This window comes from Pollicipes pollicipes, unplaced genomic scaffold (genome assembly GCF_011947565.3).
Source record: "Pollicipes pollicipes isolate AB1234 unplaced genomic scaffold, Ppol_2.1 Scaffold_2555;HRSCAF=2994_pilon_pilon_pilon, whole genome shotgun sequence".
NCBI classification, from domain to species: domain Eukaryota; kingdom Metazoa; phylum Arthropoda; class Thecostraca; order Pollicipedomorpha; family Pollicipedidae; genus Pollicipes; species Pollicipes pollicipes.
Genome location: NW_023596136.1, coordinates 27,912,877 through 27,930,376, shown reverse-complemented (window position 1 = coordinate 27,930,376; position 17,500 = coordinate 27,912,877).

The following is a 17,500-nucleotide window of genomic DNA, read 5'->3' as shown; positions in this document are numbered from 1 at the left end:
AGCCAGATGATATCCCAGAAGTGACCGGCGTGCTTCAGATGCTCAGCTTTCTCAGCAACGATGGTGTTTTTCAGGGTTCCCTGACGAGGCTCTTCACTCGGGCAGCATTCTCTGCTGATGGTCACCACAGGAGTGGCCCAGCGCGCGACAGGTCACTAGGGCTTCCCTCCGGCTGCAAACGCCCGCACCCGTCTCGACCTGGGGCTTCATTCAGCGTGAAGCTACTGCACATCTCCAGAAGTTTTTGTTTTTGGTTGTTACATGTAGGCTTCCATTCCACGGACAGAAATGTGATGGCCGAGGGCTGCTACAGCGCAGAGAACTTCATCGCCGCAACTTCTGGCACGGCAGTCCTAGAGAATCTGATTTAACGCACAATGACGTCTTGACCGGTGTGGGTGCAAACTTATATTGTGTTGTCAACGGTAGCCAACACTTGATTAGGATCGGGAAAGGTACCCTAATAAAAGGTTTTTGTTTATTAAAAGCTTGAAAAAATAGTGGCCGTCCCTTTTACAATGCGCTTTCCATTATTGATTCTGAAATAAATGCCACAAATGGCCGCTATTTGATCTTAATAAAAGGACTTGAAAAAAAAACGCGCCGGCAATGCTTGTTAGCTCATAGCAACGGCAGCAGTCCTGCACGGATGGCATATTAAACCAGCGGGAAAGCTGTAACGCATGATTTTAATCAGCATAACATTATTTCAGAACCCATTTGCATGATGGCCTCCACTCGGCCACTGGCGAGAGGCTGCACCGCCTAACGATCTTAACAGTTACATGCTTCAATTAATAATATAAACGATTGTTATAGCGTAATGTGCCTGATAACTGCAGTAAGTAATATCGACTAACTGACACTAATTCTACACATTAGCGTTGTTTTCCCCGCGGCTCCGGCTGGATGGCACTATGGCGTGACCGCGTCCAGTGCCGGCAGCGGACGGGCCCGCGCCGGCTACTTTGCCACATCTCGTGGCCGACTCCTGGGCGATTGTGGCAACCGGCACGCAGTGCCTAGTCACTCGGTTCGCCGTGGTCTGAGCCTCGTGCCTTGAGAGGCAAAACGAGCTCGTGCGCCGCTTGAGGTAAAGGCCGTTCTGTGTTGGCGCGCTCTGGGCGAGTGAAGTACGCATGGTCTTACCTTCTATGGTACCCTGCTAGACTTCGGCCGCAAAGCTTATTTCTTAATTAGCCGAGGTAAAGATCGCGGGTTAATCTTACAGATGGTGATGACGGCTCGCAATGTTGTAGAATCATGGTCAGTAATGATCTCTGTAATAACCCAAACCAAAAATTTGACAAGATCTTACCTGTATGTAAATATATCTACCTGTTAGTAAAACCTTGTTGAACACGAATGCACAATTGTCGATCCTGTAATTTTTCCAGCACTGCGAAAGCTGCTTGCATGCCGCAGCTCGTTTCACGCGTCGCTATTCACAGGGACTTGCAATAATTCCCCATTGCGCATGTGATGTTGTAGCGAGAGCACTGATCTGCTGTCGGTGTGCATGAGCGCAGAGTACGGCTTCGCTGACGTGCTGACGCAGGGCACGACAACGCCTCGCTTCAAGTTCCTGACGTGGGAGCGGCGACAGCCTGGGGAGCTACGTATCAGGTTGCGGCGACGCCCTGCTGCCTCGCGATGCCTGCACGGGTCGAGACAGGCGTGACCGGGCTGGACCCCGACTCAGCCCGTCGCCGACACCGATCGCTGAGATCGGCATCCTGCTGTAGCTGTGCCTGCGCGCCGATTTTGGACGGACACACCGGCGGGTGACACGCCGTGACTTGCCAGCCGCGGATGTGACCACTGGGGCTGGGGGCATGTTCCCCAAAATTTTCCCCAAACGGGGTTTTGATCTCCTGATCTTGCCCGTAGAACGCGCGTTCTCACGCTTATTGCATTTCACATGTCATTTTCAGGTCCAGTTTGCCTCTAAATTTCTGTTTGCCCCTCCTCTCACTCCTGATTTCCCCCTCCCCCCCAATCTCAGAGACGTGATGACACCTATGTTGCCGACAGGCGTCGTGCGTGAGGGCGACCGCTGCGACCGACGTCACGTTACGGCGCTTGCACTTGCTCAGTGTTCTCTAAGGATATGACTCGAAATATCCTATTTTAGTTACAGAGGTAAAACGCAAGCACACTAGAAAAGTACACAGCAGACAGACAGTCCGGTGGTCGGAGCATGCAGCTGCGTTTTCAAACGGAGCCGCGGTGCCCTTTCACACATACCGAGCTGCGCATGCCAACTGCGAGGGACGCGGTGGCCCTCGCAGGAACAGCTGAGTGAGATTGTAACCAGATGCGAGCGTGACGTCATACGGACAGAGAGCGTGATTGTTGTCACAGTTGACTTACAGCAAGGAATCCATAGTTGACTTACAGCAACGCTTGCAAAGAAATTGCATGGGGTTTTTGTTTTGCCTGTTGAATTCACCACATGGCAAACTATTATTGTACGCCCTTTTACGAGCGGCTTATAATGAGCCACTATGGCTGCGTTGCGATTTCCTTGTGTCAAACCAAGGAGAAGCCAACAGCGTCTTGAAGTGCTGGGTTGCCAAATTGCTATCATTGCTCACAACAGGGCTGTTTCCATGGTACTGAATGCGGTTAGACACAAGAATTTATCAGAAAAAGTAAATGCTGTATCATTATTGCATCAGCTAGAAAGCTTACGTTCAGAGGTTTCACTTTCAAAAATCGGTTGTAGAGGTTGGTTCAGCCAATAAGCTTGACCTAAACTAGCCTCAAAACGTAATTTTTCTGCAGATTTCAGCTACTCTGATTAGCGTCCTCGATGCTAAAATAAAGCAGACATTTTTCAATGTTGCATGGATTCAAAATGTTTTTCCGAGGAGAAAATGTTTTCCATTTGAAGCTAGTATGAGAGGTCTTTTCGTAAAATGGTTAGAATTCGGTGTAATTTACAACAACAAAAAAACACATCGTAAGAAAGTTTAGCAGGGGACCACTGATGACCGCCGCTGTCACTGACCATGTTGTGTAACTACCACAGCCACAATTATGCACCAAATGCACTTGTCACTGTTGGAGAAAACATGTATCAACTTTTACATGGTCGCCTATACTTTAAAAAGCTGCGGTATATCGCAGTCAACTGTTCTCTTTCCAAGCGCTAGCCAGGCGTTAGCATTTGAAAAAGTCAAATATTTGCAAATTGGCTTAACATATAACGTCGTTGGCGTAACAAAAACGTTTGGTCCAAAGAAATTCAAAGAGATATGGTTTTGCACGCACCATGGCACACTTTGTGCAGGTGGACTTCGTCCTGTTCCTCATTAGTGCGAATTAGAAAGACCCGGAAAATCGACCAAGATATTAAAGGAATGCTTTATATGAAAAACATAATTGATATTTGGCCGAATGAAATGCTCATTTCTGGGAACTGACTTTGTGACTCGAGGGGTTCGAGCTCTTACGAAAAGGTACGTTCCTCAAGCTGAAGATAATTGGCATTTCAGCTGGTCCACTGAAGATTCTCTATGTTATGATATATGCTATACAATTTTATCATTCTGTATCGAGGTTACGGGTGCTGCTAACATGTGTTGAATTTAAACCAAAGCTTTCCGGACTGTGAGGTAAAAGTTAAGCTTCAATCGCTTTGTGCCTCCGCGGTCTCAGTCACACATTTTCAGAATCTATGTGTCTGTGCAGCCTTAAAAACCATTATTAAATTTAAAACAGAAGCGTACCTACCATCTACCAACACGGTGTCTGAAAATCACCCTGTAGTGACGGATTTGGGGGGTGGGATCATCCACTCCCATTCTAACTTCTTCTATCGAACATCCACAGGCAGAAATCTAGTTGGCCTACTGTCATCTTACTATCTGTGGATCTGATTTCTGTGAATCCCGTTTTATATTCGCTCGTCATATCTGTAAAGATTAGACATTCCCCACAACAGCGTGCATTTTCAACCAGTTGGGTCTCACACGAATAACGCGTCTTGTTAACATAACGCCATGGTCGGATCTGTCCAATTTTTGTCATTCTCCTCACATCTCCCAGGTTCACTCGCAGCCTTACCGCCCCCCCCCCCCCCCCCCATCCCAGGCGCTCCAGTATCCTCCAGTTCCTATCTCCCCGACCGTGCTCACTCGCAGCCTCACCGTTCCTCTCATGCCATGCTCTTCAGTCCCCTCCAGATGGCAGGAGAGGTTTGAACGCTAGGAAATAATGGCTGAATACCTTATCTGCGGACGGGTCCAAAAATGGCTGCCAAACATTCCTGAAATGTGGTGACACACAGCTGAATAACTGATGAAGATCGGGCGTCTAAACCAGAATTCCGACGTCACAGGCGTTCCGTTAGATCGTCTGATGTCCTTCCATAACTGTCGGAATGCTACGCCCAGTTTTTGCATGAATCTGAACTAATGTGTCTCACCATCTATAACGAGAACACACACACACACACACACACACACACACACACACACACATACACACGCGCACACACAGTGGCGGCACCAGTTTCGTAGGACAACTTCGGCACTGGAGCGGGACCTTGCCATCCAGGCAGATGCATGGCTACGGTATGTGCGTGCTTCTCTTTTCACGTGCTATCAGGCTAATTAAACTCTCAGTTAACGTTCGAATATATGACTTGCACACCCCGCTCACTCGTATAAATTCCACAAACTTTAGTATGCATCAGTTTCAAGTGCGGTTGATGATGTCAAATAATTCGGCCCAAAATACCGATCTCTGGTCAAAATGCCGGCGGAGTCGGGGTGCTAGCCAAGACTCTTGGCTAAAAACCTTGGCTTCTGCGAGTCAGCAGCTAGAGTAGCGATGAATGCAGCTCTGGTGACAGCACGATCGCCGGCACCAGGTAGGGATGTGCACATGTGGCTGCTGCCAATCACCAGCCTCAGCCATGCGCCCTCAGCGCCAGCCACGCTGGATGCGGTCCCGCTGGTGCTCGGCGTTGTGACCGCGTAACCACTGACCTAATGTAGCATTTGTCTAGAGCTGCGGATCTTACGTCATCCCCAGCATGCAGCTTTGTCGGCTTCCGTGGGGATGTCTTCTAATACCTCGTGCGACGGAGAGTTCAGCACGATAAACACAGAGCACGTAACCTCCGAGAAGGTATCATCCGGGATATAGGATCAAATGTATCCCGGATAAGTAAACCGGGAGTGTAAGTAAACGCGCCTACTTTACAGTTTAAGAGAACCTCACTAGTGACATTTATCTGTTGCATAGTTGAAGCGAAATAATGGTGGGCCGCTGTTCGATAATGCAACAGCAATGTGTTAGCAGAAATAGCAGGACATATGTAGGAAAGAGTAGAAGGATGTAAGAACATTGTATAAGAGACCATGGGTTGTCTTAAGAAAACAAGATGATACACAATGGATAGCAAAGCAATCGACCTTTTGTATTCTATCGACCCGGCCGTTTTAAGATCTGTTTGAGATTGTATAGCCACGATGCAGCTGTCGGACATATTCACATGGATGCTGAACAAACGTTTACGGAGCATGTAACAGTATTCAACTAAACCGACTGCAGGAGCTTTTAAACTTCACAGCTAGAGTGATTTTCGGACGAAGGGAACGTGACCCCATCAGCGATGTTCTACGGGAGCCTGGGCAGCTTTCAGCAATAAATATGCACTTAAACTATGGCTTCACCCATCTTAGAAAATCGTTGACGACATCCGAACCCGAGCCACTCGCTCGCGACCACGTTATCAGGCATGCCATTCGCCATTGCACCGCTAGACAATGTGATCGGCTCACAACCACTCCGATACATTCCAAGCCCGAGGGGGAAGGTATAAACTGGATCATAACTACCTTTCATGATCCGACTGCAATTATCCGTGTAATGGACTCATCGCGTTTTGAGATCTGGGTTCAAAACCGCTTAATACGAAGGCAGCACGGTACTGATCAGGTGACCGACTACTATGTTTATGTTACCATGAACAGCCGAGTAGATGTTTTGCGTCGTTCGATAATGCAGGAGAGCTATCTACTTGACCCATCGTTTGATGTATTTCCTGGCACGAGGCTCAGAACAGCCATACTATGTGAGGTTACCTCAAGACGTGAGCAAATGCAAGGAAATGCAATTGCGGCTTCGTCGCCCCCCCCCCCCCCCTCCCTCCCCTCCCTTTCCATACCGCCACCACCACCGCTACCACATGACGGCCAGATTTGTCCTTTTTAATTTGGCAGCGTCCTGACTGAGTCTGTTGTTGCGTGGTGGACGTGTCGACTAGTTTTGTTTTAAAGTAGGTAAGGTTTTCCAGGGGCCATCTCATTTACAGGCCTGGATGCACGTGCCTGGCCCGGCTTGGAATCATGTGCATGCACTTATCCATCTATTTAAATTTGGGATGGTTCTCTGAGAACCGAAATGTTCCGTCTCGACTGCCGATTTTTGCTACACCTGCAACTCAACGAGATCCAGAAGCGTCCGTGGTCGTAAACAGCTTCTGCCAGTCGGGCAAACCGCTGCGGATAACGCTAGTGAAGGTCCAGAAACCATCCACGTCCTCCATGGGACAAAGGGTTCAACAATGGTCTGTACAGGGGAATGTTTTTTCTTCATGAACAGGGGGGCTGAACAATAAAACGTGGCGCAACTTTCCCCAAAATATGCCAATAAACTTGTTTCCCTCCGAAATCGGTCCACTTGCTTCTCGAAATTGGGGAGGGGGCTGCAGACCAAGTTGGCGGGAGGGGGCTAGCTGAAGTCCCTCTTCCTTTTGCTGAACGAGAAACCCCACCCATGGTTCTGTGCTTTAAATGCCCCTGTCATGCAAGGCATCCGATGCCCACGTCTGTTGCGATTGAATAAACAAAAAAGGACTGCTCGCCTTTAAGAAAGCATCTGTTGAATTTCAGTGATGTGCAAAAAAACTAGCCATTTAAGATATCCACCAGGGACAGAAACAACAATGAAACTGCCCCAACTTGTTGACTATTGGCCAGCTATCGACAGGACTACATTTCGCCGTTTGCTTCGGACGGGTTGCCTGGGCGGTTGGGTACAACACTTTTCAGTCCAGAGCACTTGCTGAGCAGAAATTGCCGCCTGCGTCCTGAAGCCACGTTTCAAGGTGTCACGTACCATATGACACTACGGCACCGGATGCTATCCTGGGCGCCCCGGGGCCAAGACAACCGACATTGGTCAGGTGTCAGTCGCCATTTCTTTACCAGCCGGGGAACGCAGGTTGTCCGCTCTGACACTCGCACCCAGATGGTTACATCAAAGTCCAGCATCTCCACCTACGCCTCAAAGGTGACCGAATATCGAGGTAAAAGGACTTCTCTGCGTTTAGTGGTCGTTGCCGCTCCCTAATGAAGTAATCCAGCCGTCCGGGGTCAGGTCTGTGGTGAGGCTGCGATCCAGGCGTGAGGCGTGCGGAGTCAGCCCCCCCCCCCGCCCCACCCACCCCCAACCTGCTCGGACGTGTCGTCGCGCTTCATTGCTGCCCTGAGCCGTCAGCAGTGGTGTGTGAGCCCCCTCTGTCAGTGTCGGCTCACTTCACTGCCGTCCCTAGCCGTCAGCAGTGGTGAGTGAGCCCACTCTGACAGTGTCGGTTCACTTCACCGCCGTCCCTAGCCGTCAGCAGTATGGAGTGAGTGAGCCCCCTCCGCCAGTGTTGGCTCACTTCACCGCCGTCCCTAGCCGTCAGCAGTATGGAGTGAGTGAGCCCCCCGTTAGTGTTGGCTCACTTCATTGCCGTCCCTAGCCGTCAGCAGTGGTGAGTGAGCCCCCCTCTGTCAGTGTCGGCTCACTTCACCGCGGTCCCGCGCCGTCGGCAGCTGGCGGCCGGGTCTAGAGGCGGCCCGTCAGCCATGTGACGGAGCGGCGGGTTGGCCCTGCCGCCGGGGGCCGGCGCCGGGGGCAGCTCCCCATTGTGGCGCCGTCGTCGCGCCCCCGGGCCGCGTCGCCGCTGCGCTCCGCTCGGCCGCCGGCCTCTGTCCGGACCCGTCCGGCGCCGATACGCGCCGCCTCGTGTCTTTTTATCGCATTTGTTCGCCGCTTGTCGGCCGCTCAATGAGCGCATATATCACACCCAATTTTCGTCCCATTCAGCGGCATCCGCCCCCCGCGCTGAGGCCGGCCGCAGGGCCGGGAGAGCCGAGCCGCGCGAGATGGCGAGACGGGAGATGGGGCGGGCACGGACGGGGCCAACCGGAGATGGTGCGGAGGACGGGACGGAGGCGAACGGGAGACGGGAGATAGGGCGGGGTCACGGACGGGGCTAACCGGAGATGGTGCGGAGGACGGGGCGGAGGCGGAGGCAGCAGAACATGAGGATGACGGAGGACGATGGAAGGGTGAGTGGGAGCAAGCAGGCGGGAGGCAGGAGGTAGGATGGGGAGACGGGCGGCAGAACAGGAAGGTGGCAACGGACGAGGCAAGGCAAGGTGAGGGAGACGGGGGACGATATATGATAACCGGACTGGGAGTCAATGAACGGGAGGTCCGAAGAGGACCGACATAGACGCCAAACGGCGCTACAGGCTGCGAACAAGGAACGGCGCCACAGGCTGCGAATAGGGAACGGCGCCACAGGCTACGAATAGGGAACGACACCACAGGCTGCGAATAGGGAACGGCGCCACAGGCTGCGAATAGGGAACGACGTCACAGGCTGCGAGCAGGGAATGGTCAGCAGGCTGCCGGCTCCAGCTTGATAGGCTTTCTGCCTTGGGTCCTAGTTCAGCGTGCGTATACTGACATCGTGACATCGTACACTCCGATCAAATGCTCTTGAGGCACACGGTGTGTTGCTGAATGGTGAAAGAGTTCGAACCATCTAAAAATAGAACTACGCCTGGACAACAATTTGCTGAGGCTGCCTTGCTGGCGGACGGTGTTGCGTGCGGTCCATTATGATGCATTGTCTACGCTCTGCGTCTCTGGCCGGCATGCCCTAATGAATAAGTCCACTGTTTCTAACGGCATGGCCCACACAACTGTGATTTATTTCGCTCCCGTTGAAGCGCACAGCTTCATCGTGCATGACCGCCGTAAATCACGTCCGGTGAGCGTCGCGCCGTGCAGGCTTCCCGCGGCCATAAATCACGACAGCTTCCGACGTCCGGCGCCTCACACCTAGCGGTCTGCGGAGCCGCGCCCGCCCCGGCCGGCGGGCGGCGGCCGGCTTGCGGTCCTCCCCGCCGCGTCGGAGACGCTCGGACGTCCCCGACCACCACGCGCCGGGCCGCGTGAATCAATCAGCACGGGGTGGCGGCGGCCGCCGGCCCCCGGCCGCGCCGTCACCGCCACCGTCCAGCACCCTGCCGGCGCGCCGTCCGTCATTTTCGACTTCTCCACTAAACAGCTCTCACTTTAAATTATTTGGTCATTTGCCGGGCGGCGCGGGCGGCGTGGGCGCGTAAATCACGGGCGCGGACCGGGCGGCGGCGGCGGCCGTGCTGGGAGCCGCGCGCCCGCTTCGCTGCGCCAATTAAAGCGTCGTCCGTCAGGCGCGGCGACCAGCCGACGTGATAAAAATGGGTGCCCTTCCGCCGAGGCCGGTGCGGTTTCACGCGGCGCTGGGAGCCGACCCCGCACGACGCGGCCGCCGACGGCCCGGGCTTCCCCAGCTCTCTGCGTCCTGGTGGTGGCCGTGAGTTATGCCGGATTGCGGCGTCATAGCCGAAAGTTGCAGGCTCCAGCGCCTGCAATGCGAAATTATAGATGCCGACGTAATGAAGCACATTAATAGGGAAAATACGGGTTGCGGCACTTTATTGCAGAGTGGATTGAATCCAAAGTTCGAAGGTGCCAGTTATGAGTTGTGCGAACTTGGCGTGATCGCTGGGCCACGTTCCAATTAAGGTCGTCTGCAGAGGAGTGACGGACGGGCTGAGCCGTGGAGCCGTGACGTGACGGGCTGAGACGAGAGCCGTGACAGGCTGAGCTGGCCGGGCGGGCCACGTCACTCCACTTAACTCCTCTCCACTCCACTCATTGGCTCAGACACGACCGGCGGTGCTGTCTCTCTACGACAGCGCCGGGCCAAGGCGCATCTCGTTTAGTTGCGCTATTGGGTTCCAGCGAGCCAGGCGTCAAGCTCTACCAGAAACATCGAACAGTCAATGATATGACTAAATTACATTGTACTTGGCGCACGCAACATTTTGAGTTGTGCACAACCCGACAGTGTTTTCGAGCTGTGCTCATTCTCATCCTGAACCTAACATGCTTCTACAAACTCGATTGACTTTTCCTTTGCCAACAATGGCTCGAGTAGCGTGCTTTTTAATCAAAAGGAGAACGTGTTGTGATCTGAGACCAAAGCACCATGCTGTGTGCTTCAGCTGTCTGGATGCTCCCTCTAGACCTTGGAGCCTACCCATGTGACACGTGATTCTTACTGACTATATGTCACCATGAACTGGTCGTCGAAAAGCCAGTGCTATCCGGATCAGTTACTTTACGAAACGGCCCGGTCCGTCTGGCGATCGAGTACTGATCCATAGCTCTGGACTTCATCCAGCAGAGCACCGGGTTGTTGTCTGCACTGCGCCCCCACCGAGCTCTCTTGCCATCTGAGGCCGACGGCGGCCAGGGTCACCTGGAGCGTCCCGTCCGCGCCGCCGCCGGAGCCGGGGCGGCGGCGGATGCCGGCCTGTGTCCCGGCGCGCGGCGGCGGCGGCGGCGGCGGCGGCGGCTCTGCTCGCCCCAGATGCTGGCCGATGGCCGGCGCCGGACCGACCGCGAAACGCGCGCGTCCCATTGTTTAGAAAGCGCCGGCCGCGGCCACTAATCAGCTGTTGATCTGTGTAACCATGACAACCGTACACGTGAATTGATTTATTTGTGGGGCTCGTGATTAACGACCGCTGTCGACCGGCGATGACTGCGTGGCGTCCAAATAAATGGTCGCCCGGGAAAAAGCTGACCGCCGCGGCCGGCGCCGGCCCACATTCTGACACAGCCGCCTATGGAAATGTGATGGCCCGGCGGCCGGACGGGCGCCAGAACAATACGGGGGTGCCAAGGCGCGCGCCCCCAGCCGCGGGGGGCCGCCTTCGCTGAACAAATAAAAACACCCAAATGGCTTTTTCCGCGGAGAAATCGAATTTGATGGATGTTTGGAATGGCGCGCAGGGCGGAAGAGCGGGCGGTGTTTGCATACGCTGTTTAAACGGCCTTGTCGGACACACAGTTTGGGGGAGCCCGCTGGGGCGGCCACCTGCCGGCGTGCCGGGGACGGGCCGACCTCGCTGGGCAGGGCGTATGTACGCAGCATAGGGCAGGGCGCACTGAGCGCAGCCGGTTGCGCCGAGCGGGCCCCGTTGAACAGCGCTGCAAGTGCGAATCAAGCAGCCGCCACCGCACAGAGCTGAGCTTTAGTGTTGAAAGTTCAGATTTGTTATATTCGACAGATGACCGCATATTCGCATGCCTCGAATATTTGAACACCAAAATCAGCATTCAGATATTCGGTAGCAGTAGAATGTCTGCCGAGATCAGTACTGGAATATTACAGCTATATAGTTAAACGATGCGAATATTCTAATAGAGCATGCGGGCTTACCAAACCAAAGTAACGGCCTAGCTGACACCGTCCGCCGAATCCCAGCTTAAGCTATAGGACGGTGAGAAAAGTGTGGTCCATGAACGACTCTTTGATGACAGCTAGTGCAGAACAGCAGCAGACTGGCCATTTGCGCCAATGGGCTTCGGTTCAACAGTTGCCATAACGCTAAGTGGCATGAAAGCCCCTGCGCCGCAATACTGATGAAGCATGGTACCGGTATGCCGGGCCTTCACAGGGCCCACCTTAAATACAGCACCCTGCATCAATATTTCAGCATACGAATGAACCACTGACAATAGCAAGTATGCGATGCCGACTAGGAGTTCACACTGCTACCCTCCACAGATGTGCTTCAAGGAAATTGCGGTCCCCATCTTTTCAGTATACATATCCTGTATACTGAAATATACTATACATATCCTGCGGTACCAATTCGTTCAGTGTATATATATATATATATATATATATATATATATATATATATATATATATATATATATTATAGTTCATTAAGTTAATGTTGCGACTACCGCTTGGACATGATCTTGATGTTGATCTCATTGATCGTTGATCTCATTCATCGTATCCTCATAATGTTTCATTTCAGAATACCACGAGCGACCAGGAACGACCGACCACCAAAACCATTTGATGTTGTCACTTAATGGCCATCGCCTAATGGTTGGACAGTTATACCGTGATGGCGGCGGCAGCGGAAGTCACCCGAGGAGTGAAACAGAACAGCCAGGCTTTCAAAAACCCAACGACTTTGGACGCTTGCAACGGCGGTCTTTGGCGTTAAGGAGGTACCATTTTAATTTACAACGTGTCTCGAAATGCGTCACATACACCATCTACCATGACCTTGTCTTAGAACAATAAAGGAGCCTCGCCCCCACCTAAATATATAAGTTCAACCAACGGCTTAGCTTTCACGAAATACGAAATGACGGTGGGCCTCAACCCGCTTCTGATCAGATCACACGAACGCATTTCTTCACAAATGGTCATGAGACAATGGGTGGCCTGACGCCAAAAGTAAACATTTGTATCGCGGCTTTATTTCTTTCGCCAATGGACTGCGCGCCCAAAATGAGAGAAGCGAGCACCTTCTGCATGCAGTGAGAAGTTAGAACTCAGCGGGTAATTTGGATCAACTGGGATCGCTTGTTGTTTTAAGATTGCATGTTGTTTTAGGATCACTTGTTTTAGGATCGCATGTTGTTTTAGGATCGCAGAAATCTTACATGCCCTCGCGCTGTTCAAAACAAATGCGTAATAAAAGGCGAAAAAGGCTTCAAAGTCCACGGAAGAACGCGGCAGAAAACAGAATACAACTGTGATTTTGACTGCATTGGAGTGTGTCTAGTGTTTTCGGTTTTCTCAATACACGCCTAAGGAGAGCTTGGCAATTATCTATCGTTAATTTTGATTGCTAGATGTGCATTTGGGTCATGAGGCAGTTTTGATTTATTTGTTTTTATCGATCCCGCTGAGGGGTGTGCGTGAAGAAATATGATCCTAAAAGATATACCAATCAGCAGGCAAGAAAGTGGCGAATGCACTGACTTAATGCGGCGAGTAACCGCGCGCTAGAGACGTGGCCATTATTTTGGTTGTTAAGCAACGTAGAACAGTCACATTTCCTCAGAGCCTGGTACAGCCGACTGACAGGACAGAATACTTGTTCCTCGTCTCAGTATATAGTAGGCCGACATGAATTGGTGCGTATCAGCTGACCAGCCTTACTATGCGCCTAACCAGTGCACTCGCAGCCCTCGGCCGAATGTAAACACAAAAAAGCATCAACATGATGGCTGCCGCCATCGCCGCTGACAAGCGACATCCTCGAAAAGTCATTGACTAGAGCTAACGATACCTTCTCAATGATGTCGATGTGTTTAGTAGTGAATATTGCTTGCGGGCTACCCGATAACTTCGTTCTTCCATACAAACCAAAGAAAATCTGGGGTCTGTGGCAATATCTCGTCAGTGAGGCCAATTTTTGAAGCCAATGACACCAAAATTTGTAAATCGAAGCTCCTCTCCATCCTACATGCGCTGTCAAAAATAGTAACTTGACTAGATACATTCCATTTAAAGGAAATGTTCCACATTTGAAGATATTGAATCAAGCATCAGATATGATGGAACAAACTCACCAATAAATATTTGTATTTTTTAAGTAGAAAAGACTGCTCAAGACGACGCAATATTCTGACCAGAAGATACGCTCCTCGTTGCATCATTGCTTGGTTACGTCATCGTACCTTGCACAACATTTATAGAGAGCCAATTGACGGCCGTTGTGCCTGGAAATTGCGCTCACGAACGTCGGATATGGACGCCTTGACAGTAATATTTGTATTGGTATTGATCGCCACGTGGCCTATGGGATGGCAGGATTTGAATGGCGTTATTATGGCGTCATGAATGCCGAGATGATTTTGAAGTACTCTCCCCGAAATGCCTTTCCCATTTTCGCGGGCGTGTAGCTCAGAAACTACAGGGGCTTAGGTGTTCAGAAGGGAAGGACTGTGATCACCACCGAAAGGCCTTCAAGATGGCTATTTCAGCTCAAAATCCCATATACATGCGGAACACTCCCTTTAAAAATCCCCAGGTACGGGGCGTCACAGGAAGGGTGGACGGATTTAAATCATTCGCATTTCAGACATGCATTTGCATTGTAACACGAATCACACATCATTGGAAAGAGAATTCCAATACGTTTTGCATCTGACCGCCAGCTCTCTGTAACTCTGTTAGGGTTGGACGATACAGCACGTGCTCGACGTGCCCCCACCTCGTTCTAATCACTGCACCATCCGATCATTCCCTGATAACGTGGGACGTAGTGCGTCCATGGCTTTACGGCTTTCACGACCATTCTTATACGTTTTTTAGGTCTATTTTGATGCTGGTGCTCTTTGGGCACATCGGCGACTTTAAATACTGCCCCGAAAAACTGTGGAGATGCAACTTGCTGTCTTGAGTGGGCTGTCTGAACCGTTGCCACGTCTCCTTCGCCGTGAGTTCCGTCGTACGATCTTGCTGAAGCCGCTAGTACATGATTTCACTGCAGATTTTCTTAGAACCCTCCCAAAATTGTCTAAGGAATAACTCTTTCTGTCCAAGCGTTGCGGGAACCGATCCCCTTCGACTGTTTTGAAACCGGAAGGGACCAATGTCACATGGACTGTTCATGGCACACCAGGCGGTACACTTCTCACCGTGCAGGGCTGCTTTGAGAACCCGTTTGGGAACATCGATTGACCAAAAATGGTAGTTTTAACTCATGAGTTTACCGTCTAAGTGTAAGTGAGCCTCGTTGCAAAACCAAGACTGATTCATGAGCGCTGGATTAGACTCACGCTGGCCCAGAAACCTGGAACTGTGCAGCACGTGCGCGTGTTATAATTGCTTGGTGAGAGCTCCTGAAGCGAGCTCACTTTGCATTTAAGCAGCTTGAACTTTTCTCTTGATATCATACGCATTGGTTCTGCTACCACCTATCTTCTGCCCCAGCCGATACAAAAATTTGGGAGCACCCGCCAAGCTTTTGCGTTGGGGATTCCCTTGCTTTTGCAATTTTGAACGGAGTCCCTCAAGTTCGTTTTCGTGGGCGGACTTAAGCAGTCACTTTTTAGGGTAGCGCTTTGTGTTAAGCCTCTGCGCATGGCGCAAAATCACGTGTCTTGATGGCGTTTGTCATGTTTTAAACTACCGTTGAAATTTCCTGGGTCTTACTTGCTGATTTTACCTCGTAGTGACATTTCCACATCTTTATTTTCCGTCCCCTGTGAGTGGCGGCATGGTCTGCCGAGAAAGCTCTGAACATGAAAGAAAATGGCATTGAGATGACGTTCAGAAGAGTCACATGGGTTTTGTGAAGATTTCCTATGGCGGCCGCTATTCCAAAAGAACCGTCCGTTTCTTTCTGGGACCTCGGGTATTTGCCACAAAAATATCGCCGATCTGGGTCTCTGGTGCACTAAATATCACCTGTTTGTTCCTAAAAGCGGCTGTGTTGGTGGACAACACAGGGAGAGGTGAGCTGAGAGTTGGTGAAATGTTCCCTCCCGACTTTACATTTAAGTATATCGCGTTCTTAAGGAGGATAGTTTTTCTCTATCGAAGTAAGATAGGCAGGCAGGTAGACAAGGGATAAAAACAACCGGCAAGCCAGGAGCACAGATGACCTGTTACAGCCATAATAAGGGGCTCAACCTTCTAGTCCTCGAGCTTCAAAGGAATCGTTTTCAGGCACACGTATTACCAGAGACGTAGGCAGGATTTAGGAAGGGTGATCGGGGTGAGGGCACAACCCAGGGTTTTTAACTGAAAAGCAGGCAGACCGCAGGCGCAAGATATTTCCTGCATGGCGTTATACAATATGTTGTATTATATAATGCATGGCAATAATAATGCCCTCGGTCTACCACATTTGTTGTCCGTTCTAACCTTTTTAGTCCCACCATCTATTCGTATGAACGCATGTAATATGCTTGATAAGAGGAGTGCGCTTGCCCCGGGGCTACTAAGTCAATATGCCCCTGCATTACATTTTGGATGTGTCTATTTCATGTGAGTGATGATGGCACACAGAGGAGAGTTGCTCTGATTGGCTAACGGCTGTCATGCGCGACGGCCGCGTCAGCCGTACTGGAATGCGATGGGTTGGGATGCGACATCTGGTGTGGAATGATAGACATCGACGGTTCTCTTTGTTCAAAATTTTGATATTTTCAGATTTAGTTCAAACAGAACAGTTTAAATTGAACGTTGTGATCTAATTTTGGTCTTTTCTGATTACCTGACCGGTGAAAAGTCGCATATGTTGTCATGACAAGAATACATTGTGAGGATAGTTTTCCATCCTCCTCTGATCACTTTTGTCCTGCATCCAGGACACCAAATGCAAAATTTCAAACTGACATTGAACTACACGCATGACTCACTAGAAAGCTCAGAGCTCATTTATGATAACACAGATCAGACAGTTGCTTTGTACCAGCAGACTTACTCGCTGTATTGCGGCAAAAAAGCAGAAAATCCAAGAACGGTTGTGGATGAAAGTCACAAAAGCAAGAGCCTGGATGCAGGGAGCTAAGTAACACAATTGAGACGAACCAATGGCCAACCGAATAAGCTGCATGCACTCCACGCTAACGCAACCACGCATGTTGCCTCACGTTTCCGTTCCCGCCAGACATGGGAGACAGTCACTGCAGCCTGAGAACGCAATAACTGAACCGACACCATTACCAAATAGCCACTGTTTGGAAACCGCGGCTGCCCACATGTGGGCGCGCTCTAATAATAGGCGCATGACCGATAACTGCCCGCCGGACCCACCGACTTGCCCGGCGCGGTTCCGGTTCTGCGGGACTTTCGAGCCCGTGAGAGGCGTGAGAACAAATATGTTCGACTCAATGGGAACCGGGCACTAGAAGCTCTAGAAGCTCTAGAAGCCAAGAGCGGGGTTGACAAGTGTTTCTCTGTCTCCCTCTCTTTCCTTCTCTCTCCTTGTCTCTCTCTCTCTCTCTCTCTCTCTCTCTCTCTCTCTCTCTCTCACCGCTCTCTCTCCCTCTCTCTCCATGCCTCTCTCTCTCTCTCTCTCTCTCTCTCTCTCTCGCTCTCTCTCTCTCTCTCTCTCTCTCTCTCTCTCTCTCTCTTCTCTCTCTCTCTCTCTCTCTCTCTCTCTATCTCTCTCTCTCTTCTCTCTCTCTCTCTCTCTCTCTCTCTCTCTATCTCTCTCTCTCTCTCTCTCTCTCTCTCTCTCTCTCTCTCTCTCCTCTCTCTCTCTCTCTCTCTCTCTCTCTCTCTCTCTCTCTCTCTCTCTCTTCTCTCTCTCTCTCTCTCTCTCTCTCTCTCTCTCTCTCTCTTCTCTCTCTCTCTCTCTACCCATTGCTCACGTGACGGTGC